The following is an 18090-nucleotide window of genomic DNA, read 5'->3' on the forward strand; positions in this document are numbered from 1 at the left end:
ATATAACCCCATTAAAATCAGGGTTTATGATGGCCTTTAGCAATAGCACTATGCATGGCGCCTCTGTAATTTTATTTGATCCACAAAAAAATAGTTTCGGTTATATAATGGAGAGCCCCACTGAATTTTCCTCTTCTGCAGGCTTGCACATGTATTATTTTATACATACTCATGTCTGTCCTTGTGATATCTTTTTGCCAAAACTACTCTTTGATGAATGCTAATAAATTCAAACAGCAGATACCACCCTATATTATTTAAGTCTGGGGGTGGAAAAGAACAAAGGGCAAGACTGAATAAATCATTAGCTACACCTGACATTGAAAACAGGGCCAAAGACCCATGGCTTCAAAAGATGGAATTCTTCCAATCAGAATACCCCGTTCTTCTCTGTCCATACCGATCAGACTATACAATGTAAAAGTCTTTATGGCATATACCATCAAGTAAGGGATTGTTATGAAACATCATTGAAAAAGGCAAGTAATTCCCCAAATTATGAAAATTCATCTTCGAAAGTAATGACAAATTTAAAAAATCTGTTTTCTTTCATAGACATTGCCAGCATGGTATTATTACAGTTAAATATTTGGAGGGTCTGGTCTTGTGAACTTGTTTGTATCCCATTGAAACATTAACTTGTTTCTGTTCCATCTAAGCATCAACTTCTGAATTTAGGAGAGAATTCTGCTGCTGTTTCTTAATGTCACAATTGTAACAGTCGGTTCAGCCTTCGTTATATATTTTCATTGACATCATTTTTTGTTTATATCATATTTTACTACCAACTCACTAGCTCTTTCTGTATTTATTACTATTTTATAAGAATTTCTTCCTTCTTGAAATCCTTCTACTGTATTTTGAGTTTCAGTAGTTCTTGATTTATATTATCTACTGTTATATGAATGTTTATGCAACATATTGTTTATGTATTCTATGTATATATTTTAATTTTACACAATACACACAGTGTCCATTCACCCACTCGTATGCATGAGGTCAGGACAGTGCATTGTAATGTCTTCTTCTTTCCCTCTATGCTCTATGTGTCATTGAACTAGATATTTCGTGTTTAGACTCAACGGACAGACATATCAGAGGACTCTAGGCACCCTTCCCACTAAAATCTGTGGGATTAGAATTATGCACAGCCACGCCTGCCTTTTTACTTGTATGTTTTTATCTGAACTTAGTTCCTTATGCTATCACAACAAGCACTTCACTGACTGAGCCTTGTCCCCAGTAATACATTTTCAAGATAAATTCCATTAGCAATCCATATTTTGAATTAATACATTTCAAGAATAAATAAATGGATATAAAATTACACTTGTTTATGACTCTGTTAAGTCTAAATTGTGTGTTTGGAGCTTTATTTCGACAGTATGTTTCCTTCACTGTTATCTATACTATGAGAATAAGCCTAAATTCAGAAATCTTTATTTTTAAAACATATTTTTAATTTATACACTAGGCAGGCTCATCAAAATCTCTATTTAATTACCAACCATAGTGGTTTATGACAAATTCTGTCCTGTTATCAATGTTTTTCCCTGAGACACCCTGAGAACAGCTATTTGTTTTTTTTCTTCGTCCATGTGATTTGGGAAAGTGTGGCTAAATCCTTTTTTTTTCTCAAGGTGGGTCCTTCAGATGGTCTTTCGTATTGCCAGATAACCAACAAAAAAAGAGCAAGATATATTTAGATCTAGTAAGTTTTCATGAGGTTTTCCTAAGGAATATCATAGTTTGAGAAATAGAATAATGTTTATACTTATTGAAAATATTATTTCTCATAGTAATGATTAATAATGACTATCAACTTGACAACATTTAGAATACCTAGGAGACAAGCCTTGGGCAATGCTGGTGAAAGAGTATACTGAATAGGATTACGGAGGTGAGAAGACTCATACTAAATATAAGCAATGCTATCCACTGGGTTTGAGTGCTAGACTGAATAAAATGGAGGGAACTAGTCGAGTATCAGGATTCAGCCATGCATTCTTCCTGACTGTTGATACAACATGACTAGGTGCATCAACCTTCTACCACTTTTACTCCCAGTTAGGATGGACCCAAAATTAACCCTTCCTTTCTTAAGTTGCCAGGGTATTTTACCACAGCCACAGGGAGAGTAACACACCCAGCTTTACAGTTAGTTTTTGTTGCCGCAGCACCTTGTAGTGATGATGTCAGTTCACACCATTTGCTTTTTATAGCACTATCTTGTTCCATTAATTATTCTATAATTGTATCCTTTTACTTATTCCGTTTCACTGGTCTACAATGCAAGACTACTTTCTGTGTTTTCTTTTACAAAATCATTAAAATTTAAATCAACAAATGCCTTTGAATAAAGTAATGAAAGGTGCCATCTGAAGTTTCATTGTGTGCAAGCTATATTATTGGACAAAACAGTGATTCTTTATTAATTCACTCTGTAAATGAGCAAGTATTTGATGAATGCAAATTAATAAGGAAACAATTAAAATTGAAAACAAGGAGAGAGAAAGAAGGAAGGAAAGAATAAAAATGCAGAATATTAAGGTATGATGCAGATTTTATGCAAATAGATTTCCAAGATTTATAAAACAAATAAATTTCCTAGTAATGCTTTAATATTGATCTTAAGGCTATTTTTATGAACAAATGTTAAGGAAAAAAGAGATGAGAGTTGCCTACCCTTTGCATATTTATTAATTTTACTCCATATTGCTATGTACTCCCTTTGGAAACATTTGTATTCAAGGTTGTTTGAAGATAGGCAATATTGCTAAATAAATGAAATTCTTAGTAAGAATTTAAAATATTCTCATGAAAAAGTTGTCTGATAAATGCATAAAAATATAGTACCTTTTATTCTCTCTCTCTCTCTTTCTTTCTCTCTCTCTCTGTGTGTGTGTGTGTATGTGTGTGTGCGTGTATTTGAATTCATACCCTGTCATAACTATTTTCCTTAATATTTATTACATTTATAGATCATAAATGGATAGTTTTGTTGATTAAAGAAGTCAAAATTTCAGTACATATCCAATATTGGGTATCACTTTTATTTATTTTACAGAATAATATCAATTAACATGATTTCAAAATATTCAAACTTATTCTAGAGGTACTGCATTAATTTTTTTAGTGCATCGGTATTCTTCTACCTATTCGTCCATAGAAGTTGCTGCTTAGATGGAACATAAATAAGTAAGTTGATGTTTCTACTGAAAATAAACCAGTGAGCAGGATAAGAACCCCCAAATATTTATCAGTAATAATAAGCTTGCTATGTCTATGAAAAGCAAATAGGTTCTTAATTTTTTCATTACTTTTGAAGATCAATTTTCACGGACTTTTGGGTGGTGATACATGCCTTGTTCAATGAAGTTTCAAATTGTGACTGATTTGTCTGTGAATTAGACTTGTTTTCTGAGTTGCTGTTTGAAGTGACCTCCAGTCTGTATTGAATCTAGCTTGACAGTTATGTACACATTGTTGGTACCAACACTACATTAAACCTAAAGAAGTCGTGAACAGTTTAATGAATTCCAGGTCTTTAAGACTTGGATCAAAAGAAGCATTAGAAATACTGGTATTTATTTGGGGATTATATTAACTTGCCTCTAATTTTCATGATAAATTATATGTCAGACCTGAACATTCCTGAGAAAAGTTTATGATCCCATGCAAAATTTTTAATAATAACGAAGACATGGAAAACATATAGTGGAAGATTAATTATAATATATGAATAATTTAATTATATATCACATATGTACATATTGTTCATACAAATCATTAGCCATATGTTGCAATCATATATATATATATATATATATATTAAATATAAGTTAACTATGCCATTGATGATCACGTAGAGGTACTTGGAATAACCTTATGTTTTGAACTGCTTACAAAACAAAATACACTCACTTATGTGAGCTATCTAAAATTGAGAAATTCAAAATTTTTTAGCAGTCTTTATAACATGGAAGGTGGGGGAAACTCCAAAGGCTATGAAGTTTCAGTATTCTAGAAGAGAAAGTCATAAAGTCCTGCTGTGTAGAATAGTTCAAGATACAGAATGTTGGGAATAGAGTTATAGCTCAGCATCAACTATTGCATATGTACAAACATACCAAATTACACACTAAAGTTGTGTAGCCCTCTTCATCTCATTATACTTCAATGGATGTACAAATAAATAATTAAAATGATTATTAAGGGTGGATATTGTACTAGGACAGTACATTGTGTATATTAAACAACTAGTTGTTACTGTTCCAATCTTTATTATGTCCAGGCATAATTTGCTGCTTTTTAAACATTACTAGATGTTTATTTCAAGGAACATTTTTTGTTTATTACATCAGATAAAGGTAATCATACCTTTATGATCATTACTCTTAAATATCTTCATATTTTAAATGAGTGTTCTATCAAAAACAATTATACAGAGACAACACAACATTTTAATTTTCTTCCTACTAATCTCACTTGTTTCTTAGAACTCTGTGGTATGGACTGGCATCATCAGCATGATATGCATTTTGCCAAGAAAACATAGTCAAGACAAGTCAATGATGTATTTGCTGCAGTGTAATCTTTATGGAGATGGAGAGAGGAATTTGACTCAGGTTTCATAATTCTCAAGTTCATATACATTCTATTAAATGTGCTAATAATAGTCTCTCCTAGATGCCAATGAATGCCCTTGGGATTTATCCTGAAAAAGTCACTCAAAAAGTGTTTGTCCCATCATTATAATAACCTTTAAGTGTTTTCTAAAAATAGTTATTATTGGGGTTGGAGAAAGGGCTCAGTAGTTAAAGAAACTCCACACTTTTCCAAAGGTGGGAAGTCAGTGCCTAGAACCCTTGTCTGGAGACTCACACCAATCTGTAACTCCAGCTACAGGGAATCAGAGAGAACTTATTGGCCTCCATAGATACCTTCTCACACCGCACATGTAACTTACACACCACACACACACACACACACACACACACACACACACACATACACACATATATAAAAGAAACAAATAATTAAAATACATTACTTTTAAACTTTCCTAAAATCCTAGATAATTTTTATTCCATGTTTATTACCAACAACTGAGCTATATTTTTATGGTTTCATCACCAATGGAAATTAAGAATTCATTGTCCTACAAAATTCTCTTTGATTTAAAATTTAATATATTGTTTGCTTATTTTTATTTTTAAGAAAAAAATCCAAGCCTTTTCTTTTCACCAAAACTACAAAGGCATGAAGAAATTTATTGTTTTCTATTCTATCATTTGGCTCCCTGCCCCACAGCATTGAGACTTTTCTTGGAGTTTTGTTTCTATAGAGGCACTTTGGATCATAATTTATGAGGTAGGTCGAATCAGATTATAATGTATGCCATTTATACTTTATCATACTCACATGGCTTTATGGGTGTGTACCTTAGAGGCACAGAGGCAAATTTTTATTAACACATGTTTATACATAATTGACCAATTGGGAAGTGGTAAGAAGTAATGGCTATGATTTACATAGACTATGCAATGTCTTAGAGCACCTCACCCTGTCTGGAGCCCCACTGTGACAGATGAGCCAATGCCTGTGGGGGATGACAGCATGCTATTTATGGCATTTCCTTCTGAGACAATTAAGTAACATATGCCAAGACCATAGGGATTATCTTTGAGCTACGCAGTATGTAATTCTATCTGAAGAGAAATATAATATTTTATAAATTTGACAAACCATAAGAAAGCTTAAATTGATTCACCCATTTTAATAAATGCAGTAACTTTTTTGTGCTTTAAGATTTACTTCTTGATAAGAGTATGCCATGAAAGATTAACATGTTATATACATACATTATTCAAAATAGATGGCATATTTATTTTCCAAGGGTACAATGTTCACGGTGAATTCTTACATAGAAATACTTTATTTTAGCAACTGCTTTTCCAAGCTTAAGCTAAACCAAGGGAAATGTCACTTAAGTATAGACTATAGTTTTATAAAACACATCAATTCATGATATCATTGTGCTGTTGTTCTATAAGCCATAGTTAGGGACAGATAATGAGTTAGCAGAGGGCAATTAGAGACAGGGAAGAAGTTTGATTATCTGAGTGACTGCACTGATTTTACCTGTTCTTGTTGACACATGAGACTCGTGCTGTGCCTTCTTTGTAAAGACATTTTGGGCTCACTGATGCCTAGGAGAATTCTAAAGAACTCAAAGATGACACTTAAACACAACTGACATTCAAAGATATGTCAGTTATCAACAATGACAACACTGGTTTTTAGTGATTTGTAGATTTGTCCCTGAAGTTTACTTATATCAATTTTCCAGTGTGTATAGTTGAGGTATGTGGTGTGTGTGTGTGTGTGGTGTATGATGCTTGTTCATGTGTTTGTGTATGGTGGTCTGTGGTGTGTGTGTGGTATAGTATATAATGTAGTACTAGTAGTAGTATTGTGAGTGTGTGTGTGTGTGTATGTGTGTGTGTGTGTGTGTGTGTACATATGTAGTTGAAGAATCGTGGAAGCCAAAGGATGACTTAAAATTTTCTGTTCTATTTCCACCTAATTTCCTTGAAACAAGGTCCCTCACTGAATCTTGAGTTTACTGTATTTCAGCTAACAGGCTTCCCAGAAAGGTATAGTCATCTTTCACCTCAGCTCCCAACAAACACTGGGGACATGTGTCATCACTCCCATTTTACATGGGTGTTAGGGATCGGCTCCTCAAGTTTATGTTGTAAGGAATTTCACCCACTGGGACATATCTATGCTATTTTCAAGCAAGGATTTGCATCAGACCTGGGGCTCACACATTCAGGTATTCGGGGGGGGGGGGGGGGATGGGCAGCAAATCCCAGGAGCCTTCCTTCATCTACCTCTGTAGTGCTGAAACCACCGTCACACACTGCCGTACCTGACTTTATTTATCTGCTTTAAACTGTGTGTGTGTTGAAAACCAAGTTTTGTTCTTGGATTTGTAAGGGAAATATTTAACTGAGCCATTTCCCCTGCCACTGGGGGTATTCTTAGGTGATGAATGACTGGTGAAAAGTAACTTTTTCTAAAACTCTGATGATTTTGTCTCACTAAAATTCGCATAGCACTTGGTTGTCTTTGTGCTACTGGATTTCTTTCAACCTGGTCTTGTATTTCCAGAGTTCTGCAACCTTGGAGTTTATGGGAAGATTCTATTGGGTTATTATGAAAAGCTCATTTCAGTTATCAGTGTCACGATACTTTATAAAAATAACAAAAAAAAGACATTTTAAAAACCTGTTTTTGTTCTTTGTGTGCTTTTGGAAGAAACACAAAAGAAAGAAAAGAATGAAAGGAAAGGAAGGGGCGGGAAGATACACTTAGTAGGGCACATGGCCAGTGTCTCCAGGCAAGAGTGGGAAAACAAGTTACAAGTGAGGTGGGAAGTCCTCCCTTTGATTTCAGTTCCCTCTTCAAGGTAGATCAGACAGAGAGAGGAAGCACTTCGCATGACAATGTTTTGTATTGATTGAAAATTAAACGGAGTTGCAGGAAGCAGCAGAGATAAGGACGTAAGACAGTATCCATGCTGGAGAAGGTAAAAAAGTATACATTGTGGAGAAGGAATGCAGAAGGAATTCCAAGGTGAGTGTGTGCAAATGGAGGTCAAGGACCCATTATTATCTCTATGAGGGACAATATTAACTTGAATGGTATCCTAACTTGGTGATAGTTCCTTGATTGTTCAAAAGGATCAGAGCTAGTAAAGTGACATAGAAATCCCCTGAGAATAGAAGATGTAAAGCTCAAAAAAACAAACAAACAAACAAATAGCAACTATGTTTTACTTTAAACATTTGCAAATTCCTAAGAATTAAAAGAAAAAAATTTATAAACAAAGTGTTTAGTTGCTCAAACTGACTGTACAGGGAGTAAACTTACAACAAAGAGAGTGAGTATCACTTGTAAAAGGAAAAGGCATTGTCAAATCTTAGAGAGGTGAAAGTTTGGGAAACAATGAGTGTCAATCCTGAACACAATACCTGGCTGGTTTTCAGTGCAGCGATGAGTGAGTACCACTGTAAGAAAGAAGAAAACGGAGTTAGACAGGAAAGGAAAGAGGGAGTCCTCAAATACATATAGAATCACCTTGGAAGAGCTTCCTCTGTGAAATGCACCAAATGTTGCATTTGAGGTGCGCATGGCAGAGTGAGTGGTGCCTGTAACAGGAACAAGCAGACTCCTCACATTTATAACAGAGTAATCAGTCCTTCCTCTGTGTCTCTAGGTCCCTCCAAAGTAACACAGGCCAAACACGAACAGCTGTGAGTGGGAAGTAAAGTTCAGGTTTTATCCCAAGAATATGAACAGGACAGTCTACTGGTGTTCAGACCAAGGTAAGGTCCTATCCTAGGAAGCAGACCTCAGATACTTCAGAAATGCTAAGTGATTTGTTTACACACACACACACACACATTCACACATACAAACATACATACATATAAAGTTAAAACCTGGCCAAGGGAGGTCAAGTGGAGATCTTCCCATAAGCACACAGAATAGCATGAAAAACAACATATTGGGTGGAGCGGAAGCTGCTGTAGAATTTCCTACCAGCAGTAGCCTTTAAGTTACCCACCCACTTGGGTGTGGCCTCTTATAGTATAAATGCCAACGTAAAGCACGGGGTTACCCTCTCTTCTGACTGCATGATTCAGTTCTTGTTCCCTGTTCATGCAGAGGACTTCTATCATTAAAGCATTGCCACACGACTAGTTTCAGTTAGTTTCAGCAGTCCTGAATGACAGACCTCAACTGATGTTTAAATGTTATTTCAGATAAGAGACTAAAATTTTAGAACAACAGGGAAAAGCAAAAGAACTTGAGACTTCCCAATATCAAATTCTTGGCGAGGGCACTTATGATGACCCACAGGCTCAAGCTCTTTACAATGAACAAATCTTATCCCCATACCACAAAGCAGACTTAAATGCTTGGGACAGGATTCAAGAACTATGAAAATGAATTGAATCATACACACCAGGGTTAAACAGAGCCAGAGAGAATGTTTTAGTGACTTTTTACAAAGATTGACAAAGACTGTACAAATTGGAGTAACAGAAACAGATGCTAGATGAGTATTTATTGAATCTCTGACTTTTGAAAATGACACCTTAGAGTGCAGAAAGATATTTGTGCCTTTAAAGGTTAGATCAGCACCAATGAATGAATGGATCCTGCATACAATGAGCAGGGAGACATTTGACTATAATACTGAATCTTGAGTAGAAGATGCAGTTTACAAAGGTATGAGGGGACATCAAAATGCCAAATGTTTCAGTTGTGGTAGAAAAGGACATCTGAGAAGGAATTGTAGACTAGAAATAACATCTCCTCTGGGAATGGCAAAAATAGGAGGACTCAGCCATCAGGTATTTGTGGAAGGTGTGGCAATGGACAACATTGAACCAATGAATGCAGATTAACAAAAGACAGACAAGGCAACCTGATACCATTGGGAAACTCCTTAGGGGGCGGCTCTTGCAGGCCTCCAAGCCAAAAGTGATCTACTCCTTCCCAGTCACTGTGGAGGATCTGTCTCATCAGGAAAATTAAAAAAAAAAAAATCCAGAGTCTTTTGTAAAAGACAATACTGTTCTGGATGATGTAATAAGCATGGAAGATATATCAAAAATTCCAATAGGAAATAAGAAACACATATTCTGGCAGATTTCTACAAATTATGAAAGACCAAAGCTGAGAGTGTATATAAATGGCATTGTAATTGTGGATTTGATAGACATGGGTGTGGACATGAGTATCATTACTCCAGAATTAGACATCTAAATTGGCCTCTTCAAGAGGCAGATGTTCAATTACTAGGAATTGAAACCTTATCTCAAGTGAAACAAAGCATGAGATGGGCTGAACACATAGGTTGGAAGGACAGAGAGTAAGGCTGAGGCTGAATGTGGCTAATATTGAAGTGAAATTATAGGCTTGTGACTTGCTGCAGCAATGGAATACCCAGATTAACATTCCTGCAGTCCCATAAACTCATTATTCTGGGAAGATATTAAAAAGTACTTTACACAAAGGTCACCCAGACATTCGGGTGTACAAGAATATAAAACAACTTGCAAACTTTTAGACCAATGGCCCTACATTTAAAATGGTTAACTGAGAAACCAATATGGGTTAAACAGTGGCCATTAACAGAAAATAAACTGCAGGCTTTAGAACAGCTGGACAGGAGCAACTAGATACTTACAATATTGAAGAATCAACCAGCCCTTGGAATTCTCCTGTATTTGTTTTTAAAAAGAAATTTGGTAACAGGAGAATGGTGACAGATCTAAGAGCTGTCAACAAGGTAATTCAACCTATGGCCCCTCTACAATCTGGAATTCCTCTGCTTTTTCTATTAACAAAATGATGGCCTCATATAGTTATTGATTTGAAACATTGTTTCTTCACTATACCTTAACAAGAAAAAGACAGAGAAAAATTTGCCTTCACAGTGCCTACTTATAATAATTCTCATCCTACTAAGAGATACCAGTGGACTATCCTTCCTCATGGAAGGCTCAATAATCCAACCCTATGCCAATATATTGTAAGTCAGCCATTGGAAATAATGCTTAAAAAATTTCCTAAATCTATAATTTACCATTATGTGGATGGCATTTTGCTACATGTTTCAAACATAGATACTTTAAAAAGAATGTTTGAAGAAGTAAAGAAAGTTTTTTCAACATGGGGATTACAAATTGATCCTGAAAAAATACAGAGAGGAGATTCTGTCAATTACCTAAGTTATAAAAATAGGTTCCCAGAAAAATAGAACACAAAAGGCACAAATTAGGACAGACCGACTGTAGACCCTTAATGACTTTCAAAGATTGTTAGGAGACATTTCCAGTCTACAACCAGTTGTTGGAATAACACCAGGTCTAATAGTTCATTTATTTATTTTTTAAGGTAAAATAACATTTATTTAATAAGTTTTTGGTGATCAAGTCTTTTATAGCCAAACAACTTTGTGTCTGCATGCACTACAGATAGCAACTCTCAGAGATGTGATTAGCTCTCCACCATAGCACATAGGAGCTCCTCTTCTGAGACAGGAGAGCAGGGCCAGGGCAGAGAGGCTGGTGAGGCATTTACAGAGTTGAAAGAAACATCCAAAAGTCAGTCACCAAAATAAATGATAATCCTTAGTTATAGTGAAACGCACACTATACAATAGACCAAGTGTACAATTCAGTGGTAGTATTTACTCAGTGCTACATGGACACCACTCCCAACATTTTCTCAAGCTTTGTGTCCCCAAGGCACTACCTCTATACACAATGAACATTTATTTGTTTGTCTGATTACTTTTAGAGGGGTTCTTAATGTAGCTGTGCTGAACTTGATTTAAATGAAATCTTATATGGTAAAAAAGATTTAAATAGTTCCAGAGAATTAACAGCTGATGCAGAAAAGGAATTGATTGTCGTTGAAGTAAAATTATGGGAGGCACATGTAGATGGGCAGTAACCATATCTTAATTGCATTCTAGTCATGTTGCCTTCCAGAATTTCCCCCACAGGAATTTTAATGCAAAGGGAAGATATTATCTGAGATTGGATCTTTTTTACAACATAAACCAAATAAAAAATTAAAAACTTATGTGGAAAAAGTCTCTGAATTAATTATAAAAGGAAAAATTGAGACTTTGTCAACAAGCAGGTATAGACCCAGAAGCAATTATATTGACCTTTACTTCTGATGAAATTTAAAAAAAATTATGGGAAGATAATGAACCTTGGCAAAGAGCTTGTGCTAATTTTTTTTAGAAGAGATTAATAACAATTATACCAAAAGTGATAGAATTAACCTTATTAAGAGAACTACTTGGATCCTTGAACTCATTGTACGGGATACTCCACTAACTGGAGCCCATGCATTCTATGCTGATGCAAATAAATCAGGAAAGGCAAGTTACAAATCAGAAGATTTAAGTAAGGTGGTTATAATTCTAACCAAAAGGCAGAATTATATGCTACTCTCATGGTATTAAGGAATTTTAGAGAACCTCTTAATAAAGTTACTGATTCAAAATATGTATAAAGAGTTGTCTTGAATATTAACACCCCTGAATTTATACCAGATGATATAGAATTGACTTCATTATTTGTATATGTTTAAGATATAATTAGGAACAGGCTCTGTCCCATATACATAACACACATCTGATCGCATCAGGTCTGCCAGGTCCTCTAGCACAAGGTAATGTGGAAATTGATCAATTATCGATTGGGAATGTGTTGAAGGCCTCAGAATTTAATAAGAAACATCATGTCAATAGTAAAGGTTTAAAGAAAGAGTTTTCCATTACATGGCAACAAGCTAAGGAGATTATAAAGAGATGCCCTACTTGCTCTTTATATAACCAAACACTGCTAACTGCAGGAAGTAGACAAAGGATGCTCAAAGGAATGAAATCTGGCAAATGGATGTGTTCCACTTTGGAGATCTTGGAAAATTAAAATATGTACACCACACCATTGCCACTTATTCAGGTTTTCAATGGGTAACTGCTTTGAGCTCAGAAAAAGCTGATTCAGTAATCACACATTTATTAAAAGTTATGACCATCATGGGTATAACTGCACAAATAAAGACAGATAATGGTCCAGCATATGTCCCTAAGAAAATAAAACAGTTTTTAATTATTATAATATAAAGCATATTATAGGTATATTACACAATCCTACAGGTCACGCAGTTATTGAAAGATCAAACTGAACTATAAAGGATATGTTAAACAAACAGATAGGGATGTAAAAAACCCCCAGTAAGAGATTACATAATGCTTTATTGAACTTGAATTTTCCTAACGCTAATGAGAAAGGAATAACAGTAGCAGAGAGACATAGGATAATAGAAAAGTCTTCTGAATTAAATCAGCCACTGTTTTTCAAGGATGTGTTGACCTCACAATGGAAGCTACAAAGATGTGCTACATTGGGAAAGGAGTTTTGCTCTTGTTCCTAAAGGAGATGAAAAATTATGAATACTATCAAAATTAATAAAGATTTGGTTTGAAAAAGAAAGATTCATGAGAAAGAAAAATGACAGCTGATCCACAGAGGTGACAACCATAAAAGTGGTAAAGAAAATATATAGGGTTGGGGTAGGGTTCTGTTCTTGTCTTTGCAGGAAAATATCCATCTTCAAAAAGTCAAGAAACCCTGAACATCTAGATACCTAAATAGGAAAAGATAATTATCCAGATAGGATCACCAAGCAAAAGGAATTATGACTTATGAGAAGTCATCTAAGGCTAAGAATCTCTAAACATAAATTAGAATAATAGTCATGACTCACTTAAAAATCAATGCTGACTTTGGAGTTGGATTGGATAACTGGCTCTGTCCTTCTCTAAATCTAAGCAAGTAGTTAAAAGAAAATTTCAGAGTTTCAGTCTCATGTCATGAGCCATCAGGTATGGAATGGAAAGAAGAAAGAATTAGAAAAAAGTTTACTTTTCTTCATGCCTATTTTTGTCTCTATTACACCTTTCATTGAATATATGTCTGTATAAATAATGTTTAAGTTTTCCACAATGAACAACAAATTTTCCTGCAGTAATCTTTGAAGTTTCCAGAAAGAAGATGGGGCCCAACAACAACAACTCTACCTGGTTGATATGACATCATGGTGTTGATAGCGCTACTATATGACCTTTTGGGGTACCAGCTGCTCAAGACGGTTTCAACTTGGTTAGCAGAAATGGTGCACTTTTTTTATTTACAACGTTTTGGTTAGAACTCCAAATATGACCCTCAGAAAAACCCTACAAAATACTCAGAGACTATTTGCAATTATACCAGACAGTAATCTTGAAACTTAACCATCATTTTACTTTTACAGGATCCCATAGAAAGAACATCGATTCCCTGACAGCTGGAAGTAATTCTAGAAGATGATATCACCTCTCCCAACAAAGTGTGTCCTCAGGGTTAGGGGCATCATTTAGAAGTTGATTATAACTCTAATAGGGTTGGGGGTTGGGTGAAATTTATATAGGCTCAAGGATCTTTTTGAAAAACAAATGGGGAAATTGGATGGAATAATAGATTAGTGTGAGCTAATAATAATAAGGAATAATAGAGTGAATACTTGTAAGTTATTATTTATAGGCAATTTATATTGATATAGATTCTTGGATATTGATACAACCTTAAATTATATTTAATATGTTCCTATTTTCATCTACAACATTTGTATTCCTAGGAAAAATTATTTTGTCATATTGTATGCAGGCATGCTTCTATCTCTGCTTAAGACATTTTTATAGTGATACGATTTTAGGATATATTTATCATATTGCAATACACATTTATGTTCAAGACACTTATATATTGTTCATATTTTGAAGTCATCATCCTCATTTGTTGCATAGTTGTTTAAAGATTCTTTAATATTCTAATATGAAGTCTTAGTCTTTAAGTTATATAGGTATTAATAATTATAGGTCAATAGTCATCTATGTTTTTCATACTTATAGTTAGACTAATCAGGTTCTTTAGACACACAGAGATTGTATTGTACATAAATAGGTAATCTTCAAACACTTCAACGAGCTATAGAATATGGCATTTAAATAATTTAGGGTTCTGTTGATGTGAGACATGACTGCTCCTGGAAGCACTGATCTATTCCCAAGACAATGTTGAGCACCAAAGACACTCCACTTGGAGCTTGTATTCTTCTTGGCAAAACTGGCATTTGGGCAAGGAACTACCCATGGATCAACTACTGACAAAATGCTTGATGTCCAGAAAGGACAAGCAGGATACAATAAAAAAGACTCTTATATCTTGCCAAGACAGGGTAAGATGGTTTTGAAAATTTTCCTGCCTTTGAAAATGGTCTGTTGGTTATTCTAGGCCTTAGCCAAAGTTGGTTGCTCCAATGTTGCAAATGAGACTTTGGGTGACTGCCCAGGTAGACAATTGTCTCTGTCATTTGATGTACATTTTGGAAGTTGCTTGATTTCATTTCCTGCTTACTCAAGTAATATTGTTTTCCCTCTCAAGTCTTCAATGGGGTTGAAGACTAAGTAGTTGTTATTTTCATCTCTTGACTTAGCCAAGTTATTTGTAATACAAGACTTAAACTCCTTAGGATAGAATAATTATTGAAATGTTTATCACATTTTTTCTTGGTTGACATTGTTTATGCTGGTTCTACTTCTAATTTTTATGCCTGATATTTGTTCTTATTGTATATAATTTTGTATTAGGCTTAGAACTTTCTTATTTAAACAAAGGGGGAGGTGCTGTAGGAATTCCTACCACTAGTAGTCTTTAAGTTACCAGCCCACTTGAGCATTGCCACTTATTCTATAAATGCCTATGCAAAGTGTGTGGTCACCCTTTCTTCCAGCTGTGTGATTAGGATCCTTTCGTTTGTGCAAAGGGCTGTTATCTGTGAGTCTATTCCTAAATAAATAACCCTTCATTATACTGAGTTCTGAGCTAGTGTGGGATTTCTTTTTAGCGTCCATCTTCTGGAAACAGAGATGTGAGAGGCAAAGAAATTTATTAAATAAGGTGTAAACAGACAAAGGGAGAATCCACTAGAGTACACTGCAGTAATATGATAAAGTTCCAAAAGAAATAATCATGCCACTAGAATGGAATGGAAATTAATTTTAGCAGTACACAAGGAAGCTATAGCCTTATTTTCATGGGATTCCTGTGTAGGCTGATATCAAAGAAGGCAGGAGTTCTTGTTACTGTGTTAAGTAATACATTTTACAGTGTGACTTGTTTCTTATGAGATTGTCCATCATTGTAAATTGACGGAGGTCACTAAGCATTAGACAACAGATGTCTGTATAAGACATCAGGTCAGATTCCAACTGCTCATGACTTGATTGGAAATGTCTGGGAATTTTGTTTTTACTTCTGGCTCTTTGTTTCTACATGGTATCATTCTGACAAAGTAAGTTATTATATTTCAAAAACTAATTCATAAATTTAAGTAGTGTACACCAGCATCTCATCAAAAACCAAATAATGGATATTCAAGATAAATTTGCAAAGGTGAGGTTGTTTAAAATTTAGGAAAAAATTGGAGTATTTAGAAAAATTACTGGGTCTCTTAGACGTGCTAAAACTTAAGTAAAATAATAATAATATTCTATATGGAAGAAACATATTTTGTCTATTCTGAGAGCATATAAATTGTTATTAAATCATTGGATGAAGGTTTACCAAAATTTAATTCAATTAACAAACGTGCCCAACCCTTCTATATGCATTTCCATTTCTAGGAATTCATGTGGCAGAGATTCTGGTAGCAGCATACAGAGATAAAAATATACGAATATTCCCTAGGACACCCTTGGTAATATCAAAAATTGGAAGCAAACCAAATGCCCAGTAATACAGTAATGGAATAGTGAGTGTGATATAGTCTTATAATAAAATAATAGGCAGCATTTAAAAGAAATGAGAAGGATCTCAATGTACCGATTTGGAAAGAAGCCCAAAATACATTGAAAGCAGAAACACTACATTAATGATATTTATAAATACCCTCAGTAAATTCATGAACATTTTTTATACGAAAAGAAAATATTCTGTATAAATAAATGAAATGGAAGTTGATTTTAAAAATAAATACAGATTATATTTTGTATTTATGTATCTTCTTGATTTTATTTTTTAATATTTGCTTTTTAGCTATTACTTTATTTTATCAAATTAAGATATAATTATATGTATCCTCTTTCCCTTTCTTGAATTCAAACCCTGTCATGTACCCTTTTGCTCTCTCTAATTCACATCCTCTATTTCTCCAATTGTTCTTAAATGTAAATATATTTATGTTTATATGCTTGCATGTAATTCTAATTCTATAGATAATTCCCAAAAAATCCCTATAAAAGTACTTGTATGTAAGTTTACCATTTCAGGGCTAACAAATTGATTTACTAATTGTATGAATATGTGTCTTTGCTTGCATATGACTGGGCATTGTGTGTGTATGGTGATAAATCCTCTAAACTAGAGTTGTAGAATATTGTTAGCATCATGTGGGTACAGGGAACTAAATTTGGTTTTCCAAAAGAACAGCAAGTGCTCCAAATTCTGAGCTATCTCCTCAGGCTTTAATTCCTGCCTTTTCAAATACTTATTGATATTTGCCTTACAATAAGAAAACATTAAAAACAAAAGGTAACAGTGTTAAAAGAAAATTAGATTATAAAACAAAAGTAAGTATGTCTAATTTTGATAACTAGTAACCTTATATCAAAAAGAAGAAAAAACTATATTGAAACTCTTACCGTGTTATACATAACGGAAACTTATGCTTTTTTTGCACTCCTATAACTTAAAAAATACAAAATATTTTTGCTTTCATGACATTGAAAATAGCTTAGATCATATTAATTTATAAATATATTGAATATTATTATACATGCTATAAGATAATTTGCTTTCATCGAACCAAATCTGGAAAATTTAGATTGATTGTCAAGACTCATAATGCTTTAAATATTTTAACAATTATCTTTATTAATTTATTTGTACACCAAGCCACTTTGGAGCCTATCCTGAAACTAGCTCTTGTTGACCAGGCTGTCCTCGAACTCACAGAGTCCTGTCTACCTCTGCCTTTTGAGTGTTGGGATTAAAGTCTCGTGCCACCACTACCCAGCTCAATAAACCAATTTTTTAAAGAAAATTACATAGAAATATCATACAGTGAAGGTTAACACAATAAATTAATTTTTGGTCTGCTCACAGAACATTAAGATTACTGTTATACCATCTTTCTGCAGGCATGACAAGACCAGCCCTTAGCATCATGAAACACATAGCATTGACTGACAGTCCTAATAGTGATATAAGCGAAGAGTTACAGCAAGCGTTCAATGCATGTCTATGGCAACAATTCCCAGTGAAAGAGATGTGGGAGGATCAAGAAGCTCTCACTTGGGATTTCGCTTCCTGCTCCCTCCTGACTACCAGGAGCACATAGTTTTTGAGTGGTTGTAGAAATATAAGTAGAGTAACACAGAGATAG

Source organism: Myodes glareolus, chromosome 21 (genome assembly GCF_982192425.1).
Source record: "Myodes glareolus chromosome 21, mMyoGla1.1, whole genome shotgun sequence".
Taxonomy (NCBI): Eukaryota; Metazoa; Chordata; class Mammalia; order Rodentia; family Cricetidae; genus Myodes; species Myodes glareolus.